The sequence below is a fragment of the Myotis daubentonii genome, chromosome 2 (genome assembly GCF_963259705.1).
Source record: "Myotis daubentonii chromosome 2, mMyoDau2.1, whole genome shotgun sequence".
In the NCBI taxonomy this organism is placed as follows: Eukaryota; Metazoa; Chordata; class Mammalia; order Chiroptera; family Vespertilionidae; genus Myotis; species Myotis daubentonii.
In genome coordinates this window covers 35,887,909-35,898,099 of record NC_081841.1, presented here as the reverse complement: position 1 = coordinate 35,898,099, position 10,191 = coordinate 35,887,909, and positions in this window count along the sequence as shown.

Here is a 10,191-nt window from a genome sequence, read left to right as displayed (position 1 = left end):
CCCTCTACTCTGGAGTGGGAAATTAACCAGATGTGGGCAGCACACTGTGAATGAGCAAGTGTAGCTCATCCTCAATAACCTTGTCTCTCCCAAGATGTTGGGAAATCGGCCCTAAAGCTCAAATTCCTCTGCTGACTCTTGCTAACTTTCAGACGTGGATCGAAGGGTACTAGATGGATTCTGTCCTTTGACCATCAGTCAACACCTGATGGTTCGGGGCCTGGAATGCACAGTCCGACTGAAGCTATGTTGCTCTTCACCATCCTGTACATCCAGGTCTGGGACTCCCATTGTGAACACAGCCTGAGGGATGGCCTCTCCATGGCACCTAAGTAAACCACACTTGATCTTTCAAAGCCCATCAAATGGCCACTGGGCCCTGTGCGTGGAGCCTATGACTAACCTGGCTGAAGTTAGCCTCTGCAGCTGGGTTGTTTCCCCTTCACCCAAGCCTTTGTGTTAGCTTCCTCTTCCTTCTCGCCAATATAAGTTTCGGCAAGTTGAGAAGGGTGCCCACACCCATTATGACAAGATCAGTATGGATCACAGTTCAGGTCTATGTAGCTGAAAACGTAGGAGGAGTCCAGGGGTTGGCAGGGTGAGTCATACAAGCTTCCTTCCCAGGGCCTACCTATTAGCTGTCTGAAGAAATGACTTTAATTACCCCAGGAGTGTAGCATGCACAGTGCCAATGTTAACCAGAGTCCCTGTCCTATATCCCAGGTTGTAGCGACCCCTGCTCTCACCTGACCCAGATGAGTGAGGGTTTACAGATCTGAGGGGACGTGTTCACCCAGAGCACATATGTCCCTCCTGACGACTCTCCAGGGCCCTGGAATTCCTGCCCAAACACTCAAGGCCCATTTTCAGGACCTGCCTGGGGCTTTCTCCCCAGGTTCATCTCTGACAAATGGACAATAAGTGCTGTGTTGGGAGGTGGGTGGTGGAGATTGGGGGTGGTGCACCAGTGGGCAGGGGTCTCCACACAATATGCATAAGGTCTCTCCTGATGTGATTTAGAGCCTCCGTGTATATTCCTGCCCAGGGGCCCATGCAGGCCAGGGCACGAGGAAGCCCCAAACAGTCTTTTCTGGAATGTATTTCTAATCCCCATCTACCAGATCCGCTCATTCATTCTCATGGGTTTACCAGCTTCATGCTAATGACATCTTAATTTATATTTTTTCTCCACTAAACTCTAGAATATCTACTCAATGTTCATACCTGGCTACATCACAGATATCTCAGACTTAACATGGTTAAAACCAATTTCTTTACTTTTTCCACAAAATATTGCATTCCCATCTCCAGTCTTCCTCATCTTAGTATATAATGTCACTATCCACCCACTTTCTCAAGCTAAAGGACCTAGGAGCATCCTTATTTGATCTCTCACTTTTCCCCTCACCTCAAATCCATCAGTGAATTCTGTTGGTTCTACCTCAAATCTCTATTTCTCTCCCTCCTGCCATCTCTGTTTTTTGTGTGTGTTTTTTTAAATATATTTTATTGATTTTTTTTTTTTTTTTTACAGAGAGGAAGGGAGAGGGATAGTGAGTTAGAAACATTGATGAGAGAGAAACATCGATCAGCTGCCTCCTGCACACTCCCCACTGGGGATGTGCCCGCAACCAAGGTACATGCCCTTGACCGGAATCGAACCTGAGACCCTTCAGTCCGCAGGCCAACGCTCTATCCACTGAGCCAAACCGGCCAGGGCCTGCCATCTCTTTGGAACAAGCCACCAGGTTTCTTGCTTGGACTACTGGAGTAACTTCCTAGCTGGTTTTTTTTTTTTTTTTTTTTGCTCCCACACTTGACCTCCTACAGTCCATCCTCCCAGAATGACAAAAGTGCTCTTCTTTTCAGATGTTAGACCATGCCTGTGTCCTGTGTAAAGGGGGAAATGACCTCTCACAGCCTTATGGATGTGGCCCTTGTCTGTCTCTCCATCCCTCTCTCATGCGTCCCTCCTTGTCTTTCACTGTTCAATCAGACAGGCCCCTCAGTTCCTCCAGCATCCTAGGCTTTTCCACACCCCACATAGCCAGCAACATCCCTTCATGAAGTCTCTGCTTAAATGTCACTTCCTCAGAGAGTCTACCCTAAGCTATCCAGCGAAACACGGTCCTGACCTCTGGCCCCCTGCACAGATTCTCCATCTCACCCCTTCTTTATTCCCTGAATAACATTCATTGCACTTGAATCCATTATTTTAAGTGATGTTTTCCCATCTGTCTTTCCTATGAGAATATAAGCTCTTCAAAGGCACAGCCATGTCTGTCTGATTCACAGTTCTGTCTCCTGTGCCCAAGGCAGTGCAAGAAACACTAGTTGTGCGTATACTGAAGGCTGGGACAGGATTTGGAGGGTGTGGCAGACACATAAGTAAAAATAATATCTGCTACATCCCTGGGGGACCCAGGCCTAGTCATTTTTCCACACTCCAAAGCGTCAACCACTGATGTTTAAAGTTCCCTTTTCTCCTAATCACTCTTGTTGGTTTCTAGATCCTCTGTTTGCCCTCAGAGGGCCCCTTTTCATCTGTTTCTATAGAAAGGATTTCAGACCCTGGCTAAAGCTTAACCTAAGAAATTCCCCTGGGCCTCAGTTCTTGAGAGACACTGGTTTCCACCCGAGAGGGACAGGTTTGCCCTGCTCCGGGGCGGCCCGTCCTCAGAGAGCCCTGTGGGGCTGCTTGGCCACTGAGATTACAGAGCGCCTCTCTGTTTGGGGTGGGTTTTCTTCACTTTGTTTTCTTGTGTGCTCAGTGGCTTGTTCCTAACTCACGGCCAATCACCGCACTGCCAGATGGTGCGAAAGATTTACCGGAATTTCGTTTTCAAATAAACCACAGGCTTGGATGAGCTAATGTTGTTCCACATAAAAAAGCCACAAAACTGGACGAATTAGCGTTGTTTCAAGAAAAAGGAAAAAAAAAAAAGAAAACTTGTCCAAGCCGTCAGCTCTGCCCTCTGAAAAGGCTCTGATAGCTGCATTAAGACACTGGGGCTTGGGGTCATTCTCGTGGGCGGCGACCACACCAAAGGACGGCTGTGGAAGGAGCACCCCCTCCCCTTACCGTTGACTCCACAGAATAGCTTGGCAGTGCCGTGGGCGATTTCATTCTCCCGTGGAATTGAATTGTTTCTGTCAAGTTCATCTCAGTTACACCGAGAGCCCAAGGATGGCAACGGATGGTGCAGCCCGTCGCCATGGCTGCAGTGTCTTCAGGCACAGACTGCCTGTGCCTTCCTGGATGGCAGGTCACCTGATGCGGCTCAGCAGCGATGTGACAGCAGATGTCTTGTTTACCACAACGGCAGGGGTGTTCCAGGCGGGCCCCACCTTCCACAGCAACGGCGGTAGAGCCCGGTGGACAATGCCTCCGAGATCAGAACCCTGGATTCTAGCCCCAAATGCACCCTTACAGTGATGTAATTGATCATGGGCAGGTTGCAAGCCACTACAGAACACTGTTTTCTCACCGGCCAGCATGGCTCAGTGGTTAAGCGTCGACCTATGAACCAGATCGTCCCAGTTCAATCGCGGTCAGGACACATGCCCAGAGTGTGGGCCGTGCAGGAGGCAGTTGATCAATGATTCTCTCTCATCATTGATGTTTCTATCTTTCTCTCCCTCTTCCTTCCTCTCTGAAATCTATAAAGATATATAAAAACAACAACAACAATACTATTTTCCCATCCTTAAGGTAGAGATAATAATCTTAAACCAAAGAGGTTGTCTAAGGACAAATTGAGATCAAAGTCCTTTGAGCTGTGCTCACACATCTAGTCAGTGCTCCCTAAATGTGAAGGCTGTGTGACGATGATGTCACACTGTGGCTGTCCCTTCAGCCTCCGCACTCAGAGCCAGTGCAGAGGAGGTGTGCCGTCTGCTTCCTGTGGTCAGCTGAGCCGACCAAAATACCACGCAGTAAATCAAACCAGGAATCAATCAATATAACTCCAGCCGAAAGAGCCCTTCTCAAAAAATCTAAAGAATTACCTCACCTTTCATCCTGTCTTTTCTCAACCAAACACCAAAATAGACTGCTTTTGAACTTTGTGGTGAGGTAGATTCCCATGAATTTTCCTCCCCTCTGAAATTTTATATCATAAATATACATACAAATACTCTGAAGGAGAATCTGTGATCCAGGGCTTGGAACTTCATTTCGTTACATGAGATAAAGAAATCTGAAACTTATTTGAGCAGAAATTCAGATTCATGGTCTTGATAATTATAACCAAAATAGCTACTATTTATTGAGTACTTTCTAAGCTAAATAACTTTATATGCTTTATTTTATTGAACCTTCACTATATATGTATAATATTTTATTCATTTTACAAATGAAAATACTAAAGAGACATTTTACTAGATGCGAGAAGTTCATATCTGCTTGACCACAAGGCCTGCTCATGCTATTCCATCTCACTAAAATATTTTTGGGCGAATAGAGGTGGACATTAGGCTAACATTAAGTAACATGGCAATAGTGGCAATGATAATGATCATTATACTGATCATTATAATGATCCCACGTTCAAAGGCTGTTAAATTGCGCTGTTTACCCATATCTTCCGAAAAAAAATTACTTCTACTGTCGTGGTAAACAACCTGCTTCCCTATTTATAATGGTCTGGCCCTCAAGCAACTTCAACGCGAAATTATAGCTAATTTGTCTACAAGCGTCAGGTGGTCATAATAATCTGGCCACTCAGTGTATATGACAATGATATCACTATCATTATCATTACTGAATGTTTAAAAAACATTCAAAATGCTTTCTATGCTTTCCCTCAGACCTCATGACCACCCTGTGAAACAGAGACTCTCATTGTCTGCATTTTACAGATGAAGGAACCAAGCAGCAGCGAAACCAATTACTGGTATATGTCAAAGTCACATCGCTGGCCGTAGGTAGAGTTGGAATTCAGCTCGAACAGTCTGACCTTGACCTCAATGATGCTCCTTCTCACAGTGGAGCTGCCAGCGTCCCGAAGCTCTGCCTGCTGCAGAAAATGCTCTCATCATTGTTTATCAAGCAAGTTGCTCTGAAATTCTTGCAGCACCTACCACAGCATAAAGGTAGACCCCCCACCTCCACCACAGACCCCTGACTACACGCACAGATTTGGGCTGTGGCTTGCTAAGGAGGAACCATAAAGCCTGTGACTTCTTGCTGGGCGTGTTTAAAAGCATCCCGTGCGGTAAGAAAGGAGTTTACGAGAGGTGATTTGCTGATGTGCACGATCTATAAAGTTTGACTGGATTTCTTAGAAATTATTTGAAGGACAAATCATTTCGAGGCCATTTTCTTTCAAGGCTTGTTTTCTTTTCTCAGGGTCTGTTTTACCTCCCAATGTAACGAACAGCAGTATATCTTAATTTCTTTTTTCTTTCTGGCTAAAACCAAACCTTTGAGCTCCTCAGTGGATATAAACAGGTCCCTCTTCTCACCTCTCAGACTTGTTTCACTTTTTAGGGTTAAACAGAGGCTGGGAGAAAGCTCCATTCATTTAGAAGCCTCTGTCTTCACCCTGACGCTCCCGGATCCTGGCCGGGGTCTGGAAGGAGACAGCCAATGACCGAGATAGGAAAACCCCTGTCAGGTCAGCCACAGGCCTAAGTCAACAGTGAGTCGCCTCACAGAGAGCCCAGCTGAGCCTCAAATGCCCCCACAGTCCCCGCAGCAGCTGGTCACGTGAGCCCGCCAGGGGCCTGCCTTCCAGAGCCTCCGTGGTGCTTTCCCTTCCCAGGGCCCCACCGGGCACTGACTCACTGCCTATCACTCTTTACTAGAAGTTCCGGATGAAGCAATGCAGGGGCGAAATTCACTGTTTCTGCTCCCTAAATCTGACCATGACTCATTATTCCACAAACACCAAATGGTTCCACATCCTCCTCCCGAGAAGGAGGCACAGGGCCCGTTACATAAGCAGCAGCCTACAGCTGCTCTGGGGTAATTGAAAGTGAAGGCTTTCTGCCTGGGAGCCCTGCTGGGAGGGACATGACTCTTTCCTCACCCCACGATCCCCATCTTTACGAGGGGAGAACGCCTCTCTGCGAGCGGACACCCAGAGCCAGGGTGTGCTGCGGGGGGTGTTTTTTTGCACAGTAGGCCTGACGTTTGGAATGCCTTGTATTTTCTGCCTTGTTAAAACAAGGCCTTTCCACCGTGTCTCTGATCTTATCTCTTGACGAGCTGGAGCTGAGTTTCGTGGGCAGAATCTGCCCAGCATGCTAAGCAGAGGAGAACACATGGGGTGGGGTTTCGGTGCCCAAGGACCCACCCAAGGAGGACCACCCAGGAAGGATCATCTTAGGGAGAGGATCGGAAAGAACAGTTTTTTGTGTAACAAGCTCAATGCTGTGATCAGAGGAAATAGAGTTGAATTGCAAAGCCCAGAGTAAAGGAAATCATTGTTTGTCTGGTTCAGGGACAGGAGTAAGTGACTTCAAATTGCTCGTGGACAGAAACAGAGGGGCTGGATATCTCTGGGCTCAGCAATCCTGTTCTCTTTCCCTGCCGGCATGACCAGGAAATTACTTTTGAGGAGTGGTGGGAAGCACAACAAATTCTGAACATCCATTTCTGGAACCTGTTTCACTCAGAGAAGGCTTGATTATAAACACCACAGGAAGTACAAGCCGATGAAGAGAAGGCTATCTTTTTAAATGCCACCCCTAGGGGTTGGTGTGTGTGTGTGTGTGTTTGTGTGTGTGTGTGTGTGTGTGTGTGTGTGTGTGTGTGTGTGTGTGTACCTGGCTCCTTGGGCAAGACCACAACCCTCTTTAAATGGGCCTCCTTGTCTGCATGAGCTGAGCTGGGAAGGGCTGCAGGGGAGGAGTGGTGGGTGAGGGAGCACATTGGCCTCCAGCTTGGCAATGCTGCCGCCTTCAAGGGAAATGTTCCAGGAAACATCCCCAACACCACAGAGAAATGAGATCCAGGAGAAGACCGGTCTGTGGCGCGTAGGAAGGCCAGTAAATCAGGGGCACTTGGGTAAGAAATGGAGATGGAATGGCGTTGGTGGGTTATCCAAATGTGGTATGCCACCATGAGTGGGGCACTGCCTTGAGGTTCTGAGCCTTTCCTGAAAGTCACAGGCATGGTATTATGGGCTGAATTGTGCGTTCCTCCCCACCTTCAATTCCTATGTTGACGTCTTAACCCCCCTATTATCACAGAATGTGACTGTACTTGGAGAGAAGGCCTTTAAAGAGGTAATTAATTTAAAATGCAGCTATCAGGTGAGCCCTAATCCCATGGGACTGGGCTTGTTATAAGAGGAGAAGATTAGGACACAGGCACATGCTTAAGGAAGACCATTTGAAGACACAGGGAAAAGAGGACCATCGCTAGGCCAAGGAGAGAGTCCTCAAAAGAGACCAATCCTGCTGACACCTTGATCTTGGACTTTCAGCTTCCAGAACTGTGAGACAAGAAATTGTTTAAGCCACCCAGCCTGTGGTACTCTGTTGTAGCAGCCCCAGCAGACTAATATACATGGTGATCCTACAATTCCCCTCAGTTTAGAGACCTTGGCTTTTCTTTGCAGCTCAAAGCCAGTCGATTTTGTGAGTAGTTCTCAGAAGACAAGCTAGGGTGTGGAGAGGAAAGAGGTCTTCTTTGCCCCATTACAATCCCTGAGTATGACTGGAGCTGTGGAGACTGGGTCCCCTAAGCCTTGGTGAGGAGAAGCCTGTGTGTTTCCTGAGGCCCTGGTAGGGGAACAGTCCTGTGGGCCTTCTACTCTGGTCTGAACAGAGTGTGCTCAACCCAGGGGGCATTTTCCCTGAGCCCCACGTTTCAACTCCATTTCTCTGGAGACCCACCAGGCATTTAGCAGCCCCTGTTCAGTTGAGAAACTGCCAAAGGATTAGTTTATCCACATGCCTTGAGTATATCAAGGGAAAGTAATCCCAGGCTTTGGCTTAGAAGGTCTCAGCAGACCCTTCAGGGAGAAAGCCCGCTCGGTACACAGTATTAGATGGTTGGCTGTTAGCTTTGGTAGAGCTTAGTTTTGTGTTAACTCACCTGTAAAGCAAGTATTAGTCACCAACATCAACAGGGCCATACCCCACCGGGTTTAGTTTTGTATAACCATCCACAAATCTGATATTTTAATTAAATATTCTGGTTTTGGCTTCTTCCTTTCTTCCCTTCTTCCTTTTCATAAGGTCTGTTTTAATTAAACGGTCTTTGGCTCCCTACAAAGCTAACCTCAACTGTTCATATCCCTGGTGTGGGCAGGAAAGGTTGAGTACAGCTGCCTTTGAAAGCTGCTCCACTTCTTCACGCCCACATGAGGCAGGGGACAATGGGGCACTGTGGGCCAGCCTCAGGACAGTCCCTCAGAGCCACTTCCCCCCACACTGCTTTTCCCTGGGGCGGTCAGGTATGGGTGGGGCCGCAGAGGAGTTTGGGCCTCAGCATTTCCTTTGAGACAAAGTTTAGAGACCCCTTCAGAACACAGAGCACAACCGGAGTCTTAGCACATGCTGCAATTCGGAGCTGAAGTGTATTTTGGAGGAAAAATTAAACCCTAAGCCCATAGGTAACAGTGAAATCTCTGACATAAATGCCTCATAAACTTGGAACTTCCAACACAGCCCTGAGAATGCCGCGCGCTCCCACGCACTGACGGCAGGCCTGGCCTTCCGCCAGGGCGTTCGGTTGCAAAGCTGGAAACTCCCTGACTTAAAACAATGTCTGGGTGTTTCTGCTTCAGAGGAGCTCTGAAGGAGGTTAAAAAGTTTAATAAATTTGTTGTTGAATGTGACTTCTTCTGCATATTTGTGTGTTTCAGCGGCCTTCGCTAGCACGCCTATTATAACTGTGCCAGCCATAAAAGGCAGGGCTGTAAACAGACTCAGTGAGCCGAGCCGAAGGATGAGATTGCTTCATGTTTATTATCCACTGTGTAGCAGCGTGCTTGGGAATTGTGTAAGACAGGTCCCCCCTCTAAAACATAGGACATAGTCCCTGCTTTCTAGGAGTTTATAAATCAAGGAGTCCAGATAGATTAATCATTTCTTCAGATATGTGTTTCTAAAAACCCATTATCTTTTCTTCAACTTCTTCCTCTTCTCTCCCTAATCCTTTCACTTTCCCCAGCCCTTCCTCTACTTGCCTTCTTCCTTCTCCAGGTCCTCTTCTACTGGGCTAGACGTTAGAGCACACAGCTAATCTTTCATTGCTGTCAGGGTCAAAGGTAAAAGGAAGCACTTGAAGTTGTCTTTGTGTTTTGTTTTGTTTTTTAATTTATCTTTACTATTAGAATTCAGATGTCCCCCCCTTCTTTTTTTCCCATTGACCTCCTCCACTCCACACCCACTTCTTCCAGGCCTTCACCACACTATTATGTCCTTGGGCTATGCATATAGTATGTATATAAGTTCCCCAATTAATCACTCCTATCCTCCCTCCACCCCAGCCTTCCTTCTGAGATTCATCAGACTGTTCCATGCTTCTATGTTTCTGGATCTATTTTGTTCATCAATTTATTTTGTTAATTAGATTCCACATATGAGTGAGATCATGTGATACTTGTCTTTCTCTGACTGACTTATTTTGTTTAGCATAATACTCTCCAAGTCCTTCCATACTGTCTCAAATGGTAAAAGATCCTTCTTTTTTATAGCTTCATAGTATTCTATGGTGTAAATGTAACACCTCTTTTTTGTTCACTTATCTACTGATAGGCAGGCACATGGGCTGTTTCCAGATCTTAGCTATTGTAAATTGTGCTGCTATGAACATAGGAGTGCATATTCTTTCTGATTGGTGTTTCAGATTTCTTAGGATATATTCCTAGAAGTGGAAACACTGGGTCAAATGGGAGTTCCATTTTTAATTTTTTGAGGAAACCCCATACTATTTTCCACAGTGGCTGCACCAGTCTGCATTCCCACCAGCAGTGCACCAAGGTTCCCTTTTCTCCACATCCTCGCCAGCACTTATCTATCATCACTTGCCATGGCTATCATCAACAAATCAACAAGTGCTGGCGAAGTTGTCTTTGAAGTAATCTTCCATTCCTAACCCAACTTCTCTTTGCTTTTAGGAGGCATGGAATATGGAGGAGGAAGAAGAAGTGGACATAGGAGCACCTTGTCAAAAAATATTGGCTAGCAGGGGGGATAGAGGAGAGTACACAAATGGTAAATTACAGTGAAGAA